Genomic DNA, 17,770 nt, shown 5'->3' with positions numbered 1-17,770 from the left:
TCCTCCCGATATCCCCACCATCACAGAAGTCAGTCTTCAGCCAATTCAATTCACTCCACGTGATATCAAAAAATGGCTGAGTGCACTGGATACAGCAAAGGCTATGGGTCGCGACAACATCACGGCTGTAGTGCTCAAGACTTGTGCTCCAGAACTAGCCGCGGCTCTAGCCAAACAGTTCCAGTACAGCTACAACACTGGCATCTACCCGACAATGCGGAAAATTGCCCAGGTATGTCCTGTCCACAAAAAGCAGAACAAATCCAATCCGGCCAATTACCGCCCCATCAGTTTACTCTCAATCATCAGCAAAGTGATGGAAGGTGTCATCGACAGTGCTATCAAGCGGCACTTACTCACCAATAACCTACTCACGATGCTCAGTCTGGGTTCCGCCAGGACCACTCGGCTCCAGACCTCATTGCAGCCTTGGTCCAAACATGGACATAAGAGCTGAATTCCAGAGGTGAGGTGAGAGTGACTGCCCTTGACATCAAGGCAGCATTTGACTGAGTGTGGCACCAAGGAGCCCTAGTAAAATTGAAGTCAATGGAAATCAGGGGGAAAACTCTCCAGTGGCTGGAGTCATACCTTGCACAAAGGAAGATGGTAGTGGTTGTTGGAGGCCAATCATCTCAGCCCCAGGACATTGCTGCAGGAGTCCTCAGGGCAGTGTCCTAGGCCCAACCATCTTCAGCTGCTTCACCAATGACCTTCCCTCCATCATAAGGTTAGAAATGGGGATGTTCGCTGATGATTGCACAGTGTTCAGTTCCATTCACAACCCCTTAGATAATGAAGCAGTCTGTGCCCGCATGCAGCAAGACCTGGACAACATCAAGGCTTGGGCAAATAAGTGGCAAGTAACATTTGTGCCAGACAAGTGCCAGGTAATGAACATCTCCAACAAGAGAGGGTCTAACCACCTCCCCTTGACATTCAATGGCATTACCATCGCTGAAACCCCCACCGTCAACATCCTGGGGGTCACCATTGACCAGAAACTTAACTGGACCAGCCATATAAATACTGTGGCTACAAGAGCAGGTCAGAGGCTGGGTATTCTGCGGCGAGTCACTCACCTCCTGACTCCCCAAAGCCTTTCCACCATCCTCAAGGCACAAGTCAGGAGTTTAATGGAATACTTTCCACTTGCTTGGATGAGTACAGCTCCAACAACACTCAAGAAGCTCAACACCATCCAGGACAAAGCAGCCCGCTTGATTGGCACCCCATCCACCACCCTAAACATTCACTCCCTTCACCACCGGCGCACCGTTGCTGCAGTGTGTTCCATCCACAGGATGCACTGCAGCAACTCGCCAAGGCTTCTTCGACAGCACCTCCCAAACCCGCGACCTCTACCACCTGGAAGGACAAGGGCAGCAGACACATGGGAACAACACCACCTGCATGTTCCCCTCCAAGTCACACACCATCCCAACTTGGAAATCCCGCCATTCCTTTATCGTCACTGGGTCAAAATCCTGGAACTCCCTTCCTAACAGCACTGTGGGAGAACCTTCACCACACAGACTGCAGCAGTTCAAGAAGGCGGCTCACCACCACCTTCTCAAGGGGGCAATTAGGGATGGGTAATAAATGCTGGTCGTGCCAGCGACGCCCACATCCCATGAATGAATTTTAAAAAATGCTGGAGAAGCTCAGCAAGTCAGGCAGCATCTGTGAAGAAAGCAACAGAGTTAACGTTTCAGGTCAAAGACGTTTTGTCACAACTTAAAAGATGTTAAAAATTTTGTAGATCTCACTTAATGGAAATCATAGTTCTGAATTGCAAGGTACAAAAATGAGCTGGTTCACTTTTTTAATCTCTCAGAAAAAAGCCTTTAAAATCACCTAATAGAAAACTAATTTTCCGAAACTCAATTCAATACCAGTTTCCTGTAGTCCTACACCAGCTAGTATAAAGATACTGAGGGGTAACAGGTGATCTTTTATAGTCCTTCATTCAGAGCATGTTTCAGTTATACAGCCCAAGTTTGTTGGCATCATTGATGGTTTTCTCTGGTTGAGGAGTCATTGAGGAGGAGCTCATGGTTTAAATTTAAAATCGTCACTAAGAGTCAAGAGAGAGATTCGGAGATTTCTTTTTTTCACCAGAGTGTGAGAGCATGGAATGCTTTGCCATTGTGAATAGGTGAGACAAAGACCATTGCACATTTTATGGGAAGAGTAGATAAACTTTGGAAGCAGAGGAAGATACAGTGCTGTCCTATGAGGAGAGAGAGCAGGGCAGTGGGGTTAGTTGTCCATTGCTTTAGCAAAGAGGTGTCACAAACATAATGGGCTGAATGGCCTCCTTCTGTAGTTCTATGGTTCATGCCTCGATGCAAGCAGACTGTTTTATACAAGTATATAAAACAGCCTGTAATGTAAGTGTTAAGACTGTAGGGAATATATTATTTTCAATTATTGAGGTGCCTGGAGTGTTAAAATTAAGCCTTTCTCCATCAATTACATGCTCATACCCTATTTCTTTCGGGATTCTTAGATTTCTACAGTTATTCCCCTTCTTAAGTCAAGATGGAAAATGTGAGCAAATGTGATGTAATACCATGTATGTAGCCGATTATGAAAGGTAGTATACATGTGGTACCATGATTATGGACTGCACTGGGGATTAAAGAATTATGAGATATAATAAACAAGGCATTATGTGCTTAGGATATCTAAAACCACATTTACCAAAGTTGAGCTTGAAGCAGCCAGGCCTGTGAGAATTAACTGTTGAGACTCATATTGAGAATGAGAATGGCTGGCAACAACGTTCCAACTAGCCTTCCATACTAAATGAAATGATTGCTCTGCTTGCATTTAATATACTACTTTTATTTGTATTAATCTTTGTGCACTGCACAAATTGTGTTCCCTATGCCCGAGTCTAAATCGTCGATGTATATACAATGAAAACAAAAATGGGCCCAACATTGACCCCTGAGGTGTACCGCTCCAATCTGAGCAACCCCCATTAACCCTAACTCTTTGTTCTCCTATCCATCAAACAACTTTCTACATTTCCTCTTCTGCCATCACCTGAATTTTTGTAACATGCCTCCTTTGAGACACCATTATCAAATGCCTGCTGAAAATCCATATACACTACATCTACTGCATTCCTTTTAACTTTACAATCAGTCGTTTCAAAAAACTCTATTGGAATTGTTGAACGTGGCTTGCCTTCAACAAATCCACACTGGCTGTCCTTGATTAGCCCATGAATTTCTAAATGCTCATTCATGGACTCTTGAGCTATGGACTCCAAGGGCTCGATTTTCCCGGGAAATTGTGGGTGCGTTGGGGGCGGGGGGGCTCCGAAAATCGGGGAAATCCTGTTAGGGCTCAGAGCCCGGCTCCAACCCACAGAATTCCGGGTTCCCCATTGACGTGTCAGGGTGCGGGCGCGCCTCCCAAATGTGGAAGTCCCACCGGCAATTAAAGCTGGCGGGATGATAATTTACACAGTTGTTTAGATAGTTTAAGTAGTTAAAGTACTTAATTTTCTCCACATTGGGGCAGGGGTACAATTTTGAAGCATCCTCAGCGTGCTTCCCGTGCTGTGGGAAATACTCCTTGTTGCAACAGACATGTTTCAGCCAGCAGCCATTGAGACATTCAAATGCTTATTTGACAGGTGGGGAGAAAAGGTCACTTATTGCAGCAGGGCACTCAGATCTTTCAGACAAAGTTTTGGTTGCAAGATCTTTGGGTTTTCACTGAAAATTCTTACTTTCCACTCAAAATTATGTTGTTCAAACATATTTAACTACTTTATGCACCCCCTCAAACTCATACCGTCAGGATGGGGGGGCTCCATGGCTGCATTCACCACTACATCTGAGGTCGAGCAACATCACCAGCCTCGCCAGGCATGGCGTCCACCTCTGCCACAAGGAGCTCCACAACACAGTGCTGCACTAGAGGCACCTGCACAAGAGCACAGATGGGAACAATAGAGAGAGCGATGTCGCAGGAGGCACTACCCTTGCCACAGGGTCTACAGACCGAGGCTCAGCTTCCTGGACCTCTCTGAGGAGCAGTGCATATGGAGGCTCAGAGTCAGTCACCAGGTGGTCGTAGACATCTGCAGCCTCCTTCATGCCGAGCTGCTCCCGGCTGGGCCAAGCAGCATCTCCTTACCTGTCACTGTCAAAGTCACCACTGCCCTCAACTTCTTCTTCTCTGGATCATTCCAGGGTGCCACCGGGGACATCGCCAGGGTCTTTCAGTCATCTGCACACAAGTGCATAAGGCATGTCACCAACGGCTTGTTTCGCAGGGCCTCGCACTACGTCAAGTTCCCCATGGATGATCTCAAACAGACGGAGAGGGCAGTGGGATTCCACTCTGTGGCTGGCTTCCAACGGGTGCAGAGTACAATCGATTGCACCCATACAGCAATACGAGCATCTCCACACATTCCAGGACTGCTCATCAACAGGAAGGGGTATCATTCCATCAACACTCAGCTCATTTATGACCACCACAAAAGATTCCTTCATGTGTGCGTCAGACTACCTGGCAGCTGCCACGATTCCTTCATCCTCCAGGAATCCAACATCCCGCCCCTCTTCCACGCACCGAACACCCATAAGGACTGGCTCCTCGGGGACAAGGGATACCACCTGTACACATGGCTCATGACACCTCTGAGGAACCCCATCACCGAGCAACAGCGTCGATATAACGACAGCCACATCACCACCAGGTCTACAATTGAGCAGGCTATAGGGCTGCTCAAGATGCGCTTCAGGTGCTTTGGTCATTCTGGGGGAGCGCTTCAATACGCACCAGACACAGTGGGACGCATTATAGTCGTCCGTTGTGCCCTGCACAACGTGGCGCAACAGAGAGGGGTGCCGCTGGAGGAGAACCCATCCACATCTGCCACCCACATTAAGGAGGAGGAGGAGTAGGAGCAGGATCAACCCATGGGCAGAGCAGCAGCTCACCTGACTGCTCATGAGGCCAGGGAGTCACTGATATATGAACGGTTCTCCTAACATCAGACTGTGTGAAGAGTCCAGTCCTCACACCACCTGGATAGAGCAGCGCCTACACCATCACCCCCCCCATCACTCCCTGCACAAAACAGTCCTGCAACTACACATACACCCACTGTAGAGTGACCCAATGGGTGGCATCAAGTGTCGCCGTTCATGGTGAACCCCATGAAAGGGCCCTATTACAAATGCCAGTCAAGAATGGCCAAGACGTGGCAGTAGTGGTGACAATCATAATATTTAATGTGAGTTTAACAAAAAGCAAATATAAATAAAAAGCATGACCATCTGTCAGACACCCTTGTGCATCCCCTTCGTGCTTACAAAACCTTTTCCTTTCTCTTCCGACTACTTCTACTTGGTGCATCCCCTTTGGCTGCAGCAGAGGTAGTGGCAGGTTGTTCTTGTTGATGCCCTGACCAATTGGATGCTCTGGGTTTTGGTGCCCTTGAGGGCCCCTCCAAAGACTGCTCCACCTGCACCTGTGCAGGGGCAGACTCGGCCACCTGGAGAGGAACCAGCTTTGCAGATACCGGTTGAGAGGGGGGGCAACGGGTGAGATGTGGGAACGCTTTGAGTGGCGCCCCCACTTCCATGTCCCCTTTCGCCATCATCCCTCCCCTGGGCCATGGCCACATCACTCTTACCACTCTACTGGACAACAGTTTGGAGGACATGTGTGAAGCGACATATTTAAGGCTGCAGAATGTTGTTCACCCTGAGTCCGAACAGCCGTAGTCAGGGCCTGAATGGACTCAATTATGAGCCGTGCTTGAAGCGCAATGGAGCCTAGCCTTCTCTCCATCGCACTTACCCGTGACAGCATCTCAGACAGTTGCTCACGTCCCTGTGACACTATCTCAGAGACTCCCTCCCATACCTGTGCCGCCATTCCACTCATGCTGGAGTTATGACTCCTCCATCCTCTGCGTTATTGTGGAGAGTGCACGTGGCACCTGTTCCAGTACCTCGCAAATGTGCTGCTGCCCCTTGATCATTCTCCTTTTAAAGGATGGCCCCCAGGGTTCAGCCTCTGCATCCAGCTGAGCAGAGCCTGGAGAAGAGTGCTCCTCCCAACCCGGACTCTCCACAGCTGCCCTTGCCACCAGTATCTGCTCGTGGTCAAGTGTGTAGTAACTCACCAGGTGCCAATCCAACTAACTGAGATGTGAGTATCTGCGCTGGTGGATGGCTCGCTCAGATGTGACGGTGCACCCTCAGAGGCCGGCAGGTCCTCTGAGGAATCGCCCTCTGCCGTCACAGTGGTCACTGAAGACCCTGTAAGAGAACAGAAGGCAATATTAAGCATCATCACAGATTTGTCATGTTGCGATGAGCATACTGAGGTGCTGAAGATGGCAAGGCATGTTAACATCAATTCATATTGTGTGTGATGAACGTTAAAGTTCTGTGACAAGACGTTTGACATTGGATGAGGATTGGGGTGAGTGGTAAGGATGGGGTAACTAATGGGGAGGTGAGGAAGTGCAGGTAAGTTGAGGATGAGCCTTAAGTGGGTGTGGAGAGTGATGTGATAGAGTAGTGTTGGCAGTGCAGAATGAGTTGGGGAGTGCGAAGACGGAATGTAGGAGAATCAGTACTCACTTTGGCTGACCTAGTTAGGTCATTCAAGCACTTCCTGCACTGGATCCAGGTGTGGGACATGCTGCTGCTGGTGACCTCCTCTGCTACCTCAGGCCAGGCCTTCTTGGTAGCAGAGGCAGGCCATTTCCTCCCGTCGGCCTGGTAAAACACATTCTTCCTCCTCCTCACCCCATCCAGTAGCACCTGGAGTGAGGCATCGTTGAATCTAGGAGCAGCCTTTCCCCTGTGCTGTTCCGTTGTGGTGTGTGGGTGTTTGCTCCAGAAGGAGTCATTGGAGGACTGCCCCTTTAAATAGAGTTCCTCCAGCTGACAGCCTGTGATGCCACGTAAAGTGGCTTCAATTGACTCGCGATCGCATGCGAAACGGACATTTTTTATTGGGCAGGTTACCCACGCGCCCAATCACCACCCCCCCCACCCCCCCCACCATCCCGCCTCCACTCTAATATCGGGGCCCAAGAGTTTGTTCACAACTGACATTAGGCTAACTGGCCTAGAGTTGCTACATTTATACTTCTCTCTCTTCTTGAACAGAGGTATTACATTGGCTACTTTCCAGTTCGCATATCTAAAGAGGATTGAAAAATTGTGGTTAAAACCCAATGACTTATCCATTTTGAGTTCTGCTAATTTTTTCAGAACCAAAACCTTTTCTACGGTTATTTTTAACAATTATTCCACATCCTCCTGTCGCATACTATTAAAATGCTTAGAAAAGCCCTATGTATTTCCCTTTATATTATCAGTAAACGTTTGGCCCTTCTAGCTTCCTGATTCACTTCCCCCACTACACTTTTTATATTCCTCATACTTTTCTTTAGTGTTGTCCATCTGAGTTTTATCATATATCTCTGTTTTAAGCTTCAGTTTAGTTTCAATCCATTTGTCCACTGAACTTTATCCTTTGAAGCAGCCCCATTTGTGTTTATAGGGATATGTTTATTTTGTATTCCATCCATCTCATTTTTGAAGATTCCTCACTGCTGATCCATCGACCCTATTTGGTAACTTTACTGCCCAGTTAATTTGGGCCATATCATCTCATTGAACTTTGCCTCCTTCCAGGCCACGCCATTATATGTGATGCTTCATTATCCTTTTCTATTTCCATAATGAGCCTATCTATGTGCTGGTAATTATTTTCCAATTCTTGCCCTCTCATCAGTTATTTGACCCACTTTCACTACATACATTGAGGCTGATTTTAACATGTTTCGCTTGGTATTTACGGCCTCAAAATGGCGTCGATGGCCTTACCATCCAGTTAACCCTGATGATGTAGGCGGCCACATTTTGAAAGGTGCCTACCGCTGAGCGCCCAAAGTGCCAGTCTGTTTCAGGTGGTCGGCCCTTTTAATATGCAAATCAGGGTCCTAGGTTGGAACTGGTCAGAGCATGTGCCGTGCAATAGAGACAAAGAGGCCCAGCAAAGCTAAAATTGAAATTACTTTTGTGCGGGCCAGGAGGAGCAGGAGCTCTCTTCCAGGCCCTGGGTCTCCCCCGCCGCAATCGCAACTGCCTGCACTTACCTTGCTCGCAGCCGGACTAGCCTGGTGTCGTCCAGCCTTATTCCAGCGAGCTGCATTGGGATGGCCATTTGGTGCCTTGCAGATCAGCGACTCAATGTAAATGAGGCTGGTGGGGCTTAAAATCACGGCCGCTTCTTTCGCCACGTGTACAGGCGACCAGTTGGTCGTTTGCCCGAAAGTCAAAATGTGGCACAAATGCAGTGGTGCAGAACCCATGTCTACCCTGCACTAAGCCTGTCCTTAATCCTGGGAAAAGGGTCATTTTCATGACTAGGACAGGTGTATCATGCCTGTAAGAGTGCTTCAGTGGGCTCTTCCCTGAGCTGGCTGCCAGAAGACTGAGCGGCCCAAAGCTGCAAAGACACATCCCTGGGCTAAAGAAAAAAATGTATAAAAAAGGATCTGTTCTGAAGGAAGCCACGCACCAATTCAAAAAGGAATTATTCCTCTATGATCTCAATTACCTTTCTCTTGGAAGCTTCTGCAGCCTTTCATGGGATCTCAGCAATACTCACACCTGCTCTCAGCTGGCATGAGTTCACTGAGGTATTTTAAGGGTGGATGGGATGGAATTTCCACGGAAGCTAGGTCACTCCACACACATGCCTCATAGGCGTGCAGAAAATCCCCATGCCCCACCATTCCCACTGGAATTTAAAGGGCCGGTGCCAATGGAGTGGAATCCTGGCTTAACCAAAATCCTGGCCCTCCCCAGGCGGAAATCTTGCTTTCCACCCACTCGGACCTCAAGAATTTCGGGGCCGTTATCTTTATCCCAGTCTATCTGGGCACAGTTAAAATCACCCAATATTATTCCCTGTTGTTGTCACCTATGTCTCTGAACTCTCTGCAAATCCCCACCTCTACCTCATTACTGTTTGCTGGCCTTTAATGCACACCAAGAATTTTATCATTTCCCTTCCTATCCAATAACTCTATCCATATGTATTGTGTCTTCACACAACCTTCGTAAAATCCTCACATCTTGATGATGTGACAGAATCTGTAATTAATACTGCTATATATAAATATGTACATGTTGGAGCATGATGCTAAACAAACCACTTGTGATGAATATGATATAAGGCATAAGTTATAGACAGAAATTGGTTTGCACCGGCACTGGCTGCATTCCGGGCAGCCAATTTTACAAAGGGGTCTTCAAATAGGCATTAGGCCTAACGCCTGTTTCAAACTGGGACCCTGGACGACTCTTTTTCTGCCTTTGCCATTATGGCGGGCAGCGCACTCCTGGCGTGTAATGAGCTCACGTGTCCTGCCTGCCATATTGGATGCTTAGGTGCCCGTTTTGCACCCGAAAAACAAGCGTGGCACCATCGAATTTATACGCCATAGTGCCTTAAAATTCAGCTCTCCAAATATTATGGTACCAATGCTTAACACACTTGTGAAAAATTACTTTCTCTGCTAACATAGCAGTGATTCGAAACCATGTAAAATTAATTGGTTAACGTTTCTGATAAAACAGCAGAGATCCTTTCCTCGCTCTCACAGCTCACAAGCCCAGGAACGAACCCTGTATTTCTTGCCACTCATCATTGAAGCAAGTTGGTGCCCAGAAGCCCGCAAAGAGTTTGTGGTTGAGCTTATAACTAACAAGTGGGAGGCAAAGTTCATTCGCCACTCAGCGCAATTTCTGGGCCAATATCATGTAAATCTGTATTAAAACTGGAATTTGCCGAAACCAAATGTTCAATACCTAAGTTAAACAACCGCTTGTAAACATTGACACAGAGCTGTGTCTCGCTCAACAGAACATCACAGGCAGGGAACTTACTACTTTATTGTTCGTTGCACAATATGTGCACGCTCACACATGACTAGAATTATAATCAGCTATCTTCTCTAATCTGAGAACAGGTGCTAGGCTTCAGGGCCCAGTGAGTCATGGTCTTGACCAGTAGCTGGTATCCAAAGGTAAAGGCTCTAGCAATGACGAGCCTGCCAATCAGAATTCACAGAGAGGACATTTATGTCCTCAACCCGTTTGCTATCGCGTGTTATTCAGAATAACGACAATATCTTGCCGATATCTGTCTATAGCATGTTGCAGAAACAACATGCTATAGACAGAGCTAAGCGATTCCACAACCAACGGATCAGATCAAAGCTCTGCAGTCCTGCCACATCCAGTCGTGAATGGTGGTGGACAATTAATCAACCATGTGCCATGTGCTAGTGAGCATAGGAACAGGAGAATAGACCAGATGAATGCGTGGCTGCAGGGATGGTGTAGGAGGGAGGGATTTACATTCCTGGGACATTGGGGAAGGTGGGACCTGTCCAAGCAGGACGGGTTACACCCGAGCAGGACCGAGACTGATGTCCTTGCGGGGGTGTTTGCTAGTGCTGTTGGGGAAGGTTTAAACTAGAATGGCAGGGGGATGGGAACCTGAGCAGGAAGACAGAGGAGGGGGAACCAAGGATAGAAACAAAAGACAGAAAGGGAAGAAGCAATAGTGGAAGGCAGAGAAAACAAGGATGATAAACAAATAGGGCCATAGTGCAAAATAATACGAAGATGACTAGCAATCTTAAAAAGACAAGTCTAAAGGCATTGTGTCTTAATGCGCGGAGCATTCGCAATAAGGTAGATGAATTAACAGCGCAGATAGATATGATATAGTTGCGATTATGGAGTCATGGCTGCAGGGTGACCAAGGATGGGAACTGAACATCCAGGTGTATTCAATATTTAGGAAGGACAGGCAAATAGGGAAAGGAGGTGGGGTAGCATTGTTAGTAAAGGAGGAAATCAATGCAATAGTGAGGAAGGATATTGGCACGGAAAATCACAATGTGGAATCTGTATGGGTGGAGCGAAGAAACACCAAGGGGCAGAAAACATTGGTGGGGGTTGTCTATCGGCCCCCAAACAATAGTGGAGATGTAGGGGAGGGCATGAAACAGGAAATTAGAGACGCATGCAAGAAGGGTACAACTATAATCATGGGAGACTTTAATTTACATATAGATTGGTCAAACCAAATTAGCAATAATACTGTGGGGGAGGAATTCCTGGAGTGTGTACGTGATGGATTTCTAGACCAATATGTTGAGGAACCAACTAGAGAACAGGCAATCCTAGACTGGGTATTGTGCAATGAGAAAGGATTAATTAACAATCTTGTTGTGCGGGGTCTCTTAGGGAAGAGCGATCATAACATGATAGAATTCCTCATTAAGTTGGAGAGTGAAGTAGTTGAATCCAAAATTAGGGTCCTGAATCAAAATACAGGAAATTAGGAACTATGAGGTGTGAGTTGGCTAGGATAGATTGGGGAACTTTACTAAAAGGGATGACAGTGGATAGGCAATGGCTAATATTTAAAGAACGTGTGCAGGAATTACAACAATTATTCATTCTTGTCTGGCGCAAAAATAAAACAGCAAAGGTGGCTCAAACGTGGCTTACAAAAGAAATTAGGGATAGTATTAGATCCAAAGAGGAGACATATAAAATTGCCAGAAAAAGCAGCAAGCCTGAGGATTGGGAACAGTTCAGAATTCAGCAAAGGAGAACAAAGACATTGATTAAGAGGGGAAAAATAGAGTATGAGAGTAAACTGGCAGAGAACATAAAAACTGACTGTAAAAGCTCCTATAAATATGTCAAGAGAAAAAAATTAGTGAAGACAAATGTAAGTCCCTTACAGTCAGAAATGGGGGAAATTATAATGGGGAACAAAGAAATGGCAGAACAATTAAACACATACTTTGCTTCTGTCTTCACAAAGGAGGACACAAATAACCTCCTGGAAATATTAGGGAATCAAGGGTCTAGTGAGAGGGAGGAACTGACGGAAATCAGTATTAGTAAAATAAATAGTGCTAGGGAAATTAATGGGGCGAAAGGCTGACAAATCCCCAGGGCCTGATAATCTACATCCCAGAGTACTAAAGGAAGTGGCCCTGGAAATAGTGGATGCATTGGTGGTCATCTTCCAAAATCCTATAGACTCTGGAACAGTTCCTACAGATTGGAGGGTGGCAAATGTAACCCCACGATTTAAAAAAGGAGGGAGAGAAAAAACAGGGAATTACAGACCAGTTAGCCTAAGATCAGTAGTGGGGAAAATGCTCGAGTCTATTATAAAGGATGTGATAACAGAACACTTGGAAGGCATTAACGGGATTGGACAAAGTCAGCATGGGTTTATGAAAGGGAAATCATGCTTAACAAATCTACTGGAGTTTTTTGAGGAGGTAACTAGTAGAATAGATAGGGGAGAACCAGTGGATGTGGTGTACTTGGATTTTCAGAAGGCTTTTGATAAGGTCCCACACAAGAGGTTAGTGTGCAAAATTAAAGCACATGGGATTGAGAATTGGTTGACAGACAGGAAACAGAGAGTAGGAATAAATGGGTCTTTTTCCGGGTGGCAGGTAGTGACTAGTGGGGTACCGCAGGGATCAGTGCTTGGGCCCCAGCTATTCACAATATATATCAATGATTTGGATGAGGGAACTGAATGTAACATTTCCAAGTTTGCAGACGACAAAAGCTGGGGTGGAATGTGAGCTGTGAGGAGGATGCAAAGAGGCTCCAATGTGATTTAGACAAGTTGGGTGAGTGGGCAAGAACATGGCAGATGCAGTATTACATGGATAAATGTGAGGTTATCCACTTTGGTTGTAAAAACAGAAAGACAGATTACTATCTGAATGGTGATAGATTGGGAAAAGGGGAGGTGCAACGAGACCTGGGTGTCCTTGTGCACCAGTCGCTGAAAGCGAGCATTCAGGTGCAGCAAACAGTTATGAAGGCGAATGGTATGTTGGCGTTCATTGCAAGAGGATTTGAGTACAGGAACAGGGATGTCTTACTGCAGTTGTACAGGGCCTTGGTGAGACCACATCTGGAGTATTGTGTGCAGTTTTGGTCTCCTTATCTGAGGAAGGATGTCCTTGCCATGGGAGGAATGCAACAAAGGTTTACCAGACTGATTCCTGGGATGGCAGGACTGATGTATGAGGAGAGATTGGGTCGACTAGGCTTATATTCACTAGAGTTTAGAAGAATGAGAGGTGATCTCATCGAAACATATAAAATTCTAACAGGACTAGACAGACTAGATGCAGGGAGGATGTTCCCAATAGCTGGGGAGTCCAGAACCAGGGGTCACAGTCTCAGGATACGGGGTATGCCATTTAGAACCGAGATGAGGAGAAATTTCTTCACTCAGAGGGTGGTGAATCTGTGGAATTCTCTGCCACAGAAGGCAGTGGAGGCCAAGTCATTAAGTATATTCAAGAAGGAGATAAATATATTTCTTAATGCTAAAGGGATCAAGGATATGGGGAAAAAGCGGGAACAGGGTACTGAGTTAGACGATCAGCCATGATCATTTAGAATGGCGGTGCAGGCCCGAAGGGCCGAAAGGCCTACTCTTGCTCCTATTTTCTATGTTTCTATGTTTCAATGTAACTAACGGGAGGAGGAGGCTCTGTGAACACCCCCATCCTCAATGATGGCAGAGTCCAGCACGTGAGTGCAAAAGACTAGGCTGAAGCATTTGCAACCATCTTCAGCCAGAAGTGCCAAGTGGATGATCCATCTCGGCCTCCTCCCGATATCCCCAACATCACAGAAGCCAGTTTTCAGCCAATTCGATTCACTCCACGTGATGTCAAGAAATGGCTGAGTGCACTGGATACAGCAAAGGCTATGGGCCCCGACAACATCCCGGCTGTAGTGCTGAAGTCTTGTGCTTCATAACTAGCCACGCCTCTAGCCAAACTGTTCCAGTACAGCTACAACACTGGCATCTACCCGACAATGTGGAAAATTGCCCAGGTGTAACTTGTCCACAAAAAGCAGGACAAATCCAATCTGGCCAATTACCGCCCCTTCAGTCTACTCTCAATCATCAGCAAAGTGATGGAAGGTGTCGTCGACAGTGCTAAGGAGCAGCACTTACTCACCAATAGCCTACTCACTGATGCTCAGTTTGGGTTCGGCCAGGACCACTCGGCTCCAGACCACATTACAGCCTTGGTCCAAACATGGACGCGAGCTGAATTCCAGAGGTGAGGTGAGAGTGACTGCCTTTAATATCAAGGCAGCATTTGACCGAGTGTGGCACCAAGGAGCCCTAGTAAAATTGAAGTCAATGGGAATCGGAAGAAAACTCTTCAGTGGCTGGAGTCATATCTAGCACAAAGGAAGATGGTAGTGGTTGTTGGAGGCCAATCATCTCAGCCCCAGGACATTGCTGCAGGAGTTCCTCAGGGCAGTGTCCTAGGCCCAACCATCTTCAGCTGCTTCATCAATGACTTTCCCTCTATCATAAGGTCAGAAATGGGGATGCTCGCTGATGATTGCACAGTGTTCAGTTCCATTCACAACCCCTCAAATAATGAAGCAGTCCGTGCCCACATGCAGCAAGACCTGGACAACATCCAGGCTTGGGCTCATAAGTGGCAAGTAACATTTGCGCCAGACAAGTGCCAGGCATTGACCATCTCCAACAAGAGAGAGTCTAACCACCTCCCCTTGACATTCAATGGCATTACCATCGCCGAATCCCCCACCATCAACATCCTGAGGGTCACCATTGACCAGAAACTTAACTGGACCAGCCATATAAATACTGTGGCTACAAGAGCAGGTCAGAGGCTGGGTATTCTGCGGCGAGTGACTCACCTCCTGACTCCCCAAAGCCTTTCCACCATCTACAAGGCACAAGTCAGGAGTGTGATGGAATACTCTCCACTTGCCTAGATGAGTGCAGCTCCAACAACACTCAAGAAGCTCAACACCATCCAGGACAAAGCAGCCCGCTTGATTGGCACCCCATCCACCACCCTAAACGTTCACTCCCTTCACAACCGGCGCACCGTGGCTGCAGTGTGCACCATCCACAGGATGCACTGCAGCAACTCGCCAAGGCTTCTTCGACAGCACCTCCCAAACCCGCGACCTCTACCACCTAGAAGGACAAGGGCAGCAGGTACATGGGAACAACACACCTGCACGTTCTCCTCCAAGTCACACGCCATCCCGACTTGGAAATATATCACCGTTCCTTCATCGTCGTTGGGTCAAAATCCTGGAACTCCCTTCCTAACAGCACTGTGGGAGAACAGTCACCACACGGACTGCAGCGGTCCAAGAAAGCGGCTCACCACCACCTTCTCAAGGGCAATTAAGGATGGGCAATAAATGCTGGCCTTGCCAGCGAAGCCCACATCCCATGAACGAATAAAAAAATATCCAGGAGAGCAGCACAGTAAAATACAGTTTTGAACATACTCGACCAGAAATTCAGTATGAAGCCTTTGTCAACTTGACCATTTTGAAATATCACATTTTTTTTACAATATCAACATCTAAACTATTGTATCCAGCCTGTCACCCATTGTCTATTGCCTATATTTCAAAGCTATGTTTACACCAGCACATGTGGTACAGACCTTGTGCTGGTACCTCAAGGGAGTGTATTGGAATTGCTCCAGCTGCCAATGAAAATGCACTGCAATTTTATGAAGTCATTAAGAAATTATTTACAGTGAAACTAAATTCTTTCATTGTCAGAAAGAGATATTGCTCAAAATAATTTGTTATTCTACAATTGAGCAATATGCATAATATTCAGTCAATATTTATAGTCACAATGTTTTATTGTAAGTGTACTGCAGAACCAAGTACAAATTCATGGACATCCATTCCAGTACTTTCACAGCACCCACCCAGACATTCATATACTGGAGGTTAAATTGGATAAGGCCTGACGCCTGGCGCGGGGGTCGCCGTGCGCGGTTAACCCGCGCCTAGTGTTACTGATGCAGGCAACATGCGACATTCGTGCTGCAACCTCACTTCCATGATTCCCACGTTCAGCCAGTGCTACCCGCGCCATTGAGTGTCTGCACGCATCAGCAGGAAGCACGATATGGGGTGTGGCCAACGCTAGGTAAAGGCAGCCTGCACCTCTTAAAGGAGTGGTGCACTGTCAATGGAAGCAGTGCAGGATGACAGGCAGAATTGCTGGAGCAGCAGGAGAGCATGCCCCGAGGTTCTCTGACAGTGCACTACAGGCCTTAGTGGAGGGAATACAGGAACAGAGAGCCGTCCTGTACCTGCAGGGTGGCAGAAGACCCTCCAGACACCAACTTCGGAGGCAGTGGGAGGAAATGGCCATGGAGGTGAATGGAAGTAGTTTAGCACCACGCACGTGGATACAGTGCTGCAAAAAGTTTAATGATTTGACACAAGCGTTCAAGTGTCAAGTGGCGCATCAACATCCACATCTATGGCAGCTCAGAAGGCTGCTTTGGCAGCTCAGGCTGATGCTGTGGCAGCTCAGATGGCTGCTTTGGATGCGCAGACTGCTGCTATTGTGGCTTTGGGAACAGGGCTTCCAGGGTGGCACAGCACTCCAGCAATCCGTTCTCCAGCTGATCACCAGGTTTGCAGAGGCACCGTCCCATGTGAGTGGCAGTGGCGCCATGGCAGTCGAACCTATTGTCCTCTCTCCGGACGACAGCATTCCTGCTCCCACCTCTGCCACTCCACCAGTGCCCTTGCTGCTGCCTGTCAGCCAGCCAGACCAGACTGCTACAGTCCATGCTGAAATGGTGCAGTCTGAAGCCGGACCCTCCAGGCCCAGAGCTGCTCGAGGTCGTCCTCCACGGCCATCTGCACGCTCCTCCATTGACGGTCAGCAGCCTTCCACCACTCATGCTCCAGCCACTGGGGATGCACCTCGTAGGAGCACTAGGAAAGGTAAAGGGCATACTAACAACAGACACTGAGTGAATGCACAGGGGTGAATAGTCTAATGTTTGATACTTGAGTATATGTGTTACATAATAAATTTGGGTTTGAAGTCATAGTTGGTGGTGTTTTTTATTTATGCGATGAGCTGCGAGAGGAAGTAATGTGTAATCATCTGGAGGGCAATTTGATGGTCATGTGGCAGAGGACAGGTGGGGAGTGTAGGACTGTCGTTGACGTGGGAGGTTGCATAAGGGAGGTCACTGAGGCTCTGTACAAGCTGCGCAACAGGTTCATCACGTTCCCTCTTGACAGAGAGAAGCAGAACGAGCAAGCATGAGGGTTTGTTTACATTGCAGGCTTTCCCATGGAGCAGGGTGGCATTGACTGCACGCACATTGCCCTGCGTGCTCCACTTCTCAACTCGGCCATCTTTATGAATAGAAAGGGGTTCCACTTCCTCAATGTGCAGCTGGTCCACCCTGCTCCATACAACGACGAATCTTGACACCCGCTCAGCGGAGTGCTCCAGGGCTCCTCCAGAACGATCCAGGCAACGGAAGCGCTGCTTTAGGAGGCCTACAGTGTGCTTGACAACGTTCCATGTGGCCACATGGCTCTCGTGGCATACCTGCTCTGCACATGTGCGTGCGTGCCTGACCGGAGTCATGAACCACCTTATGAGGGGATAGCTCTAGTCAGCCAGTAGCCTGCAATGTAAGCAAACCCTCATGCTTGCTCGTTCTGCTTCTCTCTGTCAAGAGGGAACGTGATGAACCTGTTGTGCAGCTTGTACAAAGCCTCAGTGACCTCCCTTATGCAGCAGTGCACTGCAAACTGCGAGACGTTGCACATATCGCCAGCAGAGGCCTGAA

Source organism: Heptranchias perlo, chromosome 7, assembly GCF_035084215.1.
Source record: "Heptranchias perlo isolate sHepPer1 chromosome 7, sHepPer1.hap1, whole genome shotgun sequence".
In the NCBI taxonomy this organism is placed as follows: domain Eukaryota; kingdom Metazoa; phylum Chordata; class Chondrichthyes; order Hexanchiformes; family Hexanchidae; genus Heptranchias; species Heptranchias perlo.
Note: the sequence above shows the minus strand (reverse complement) of the source record.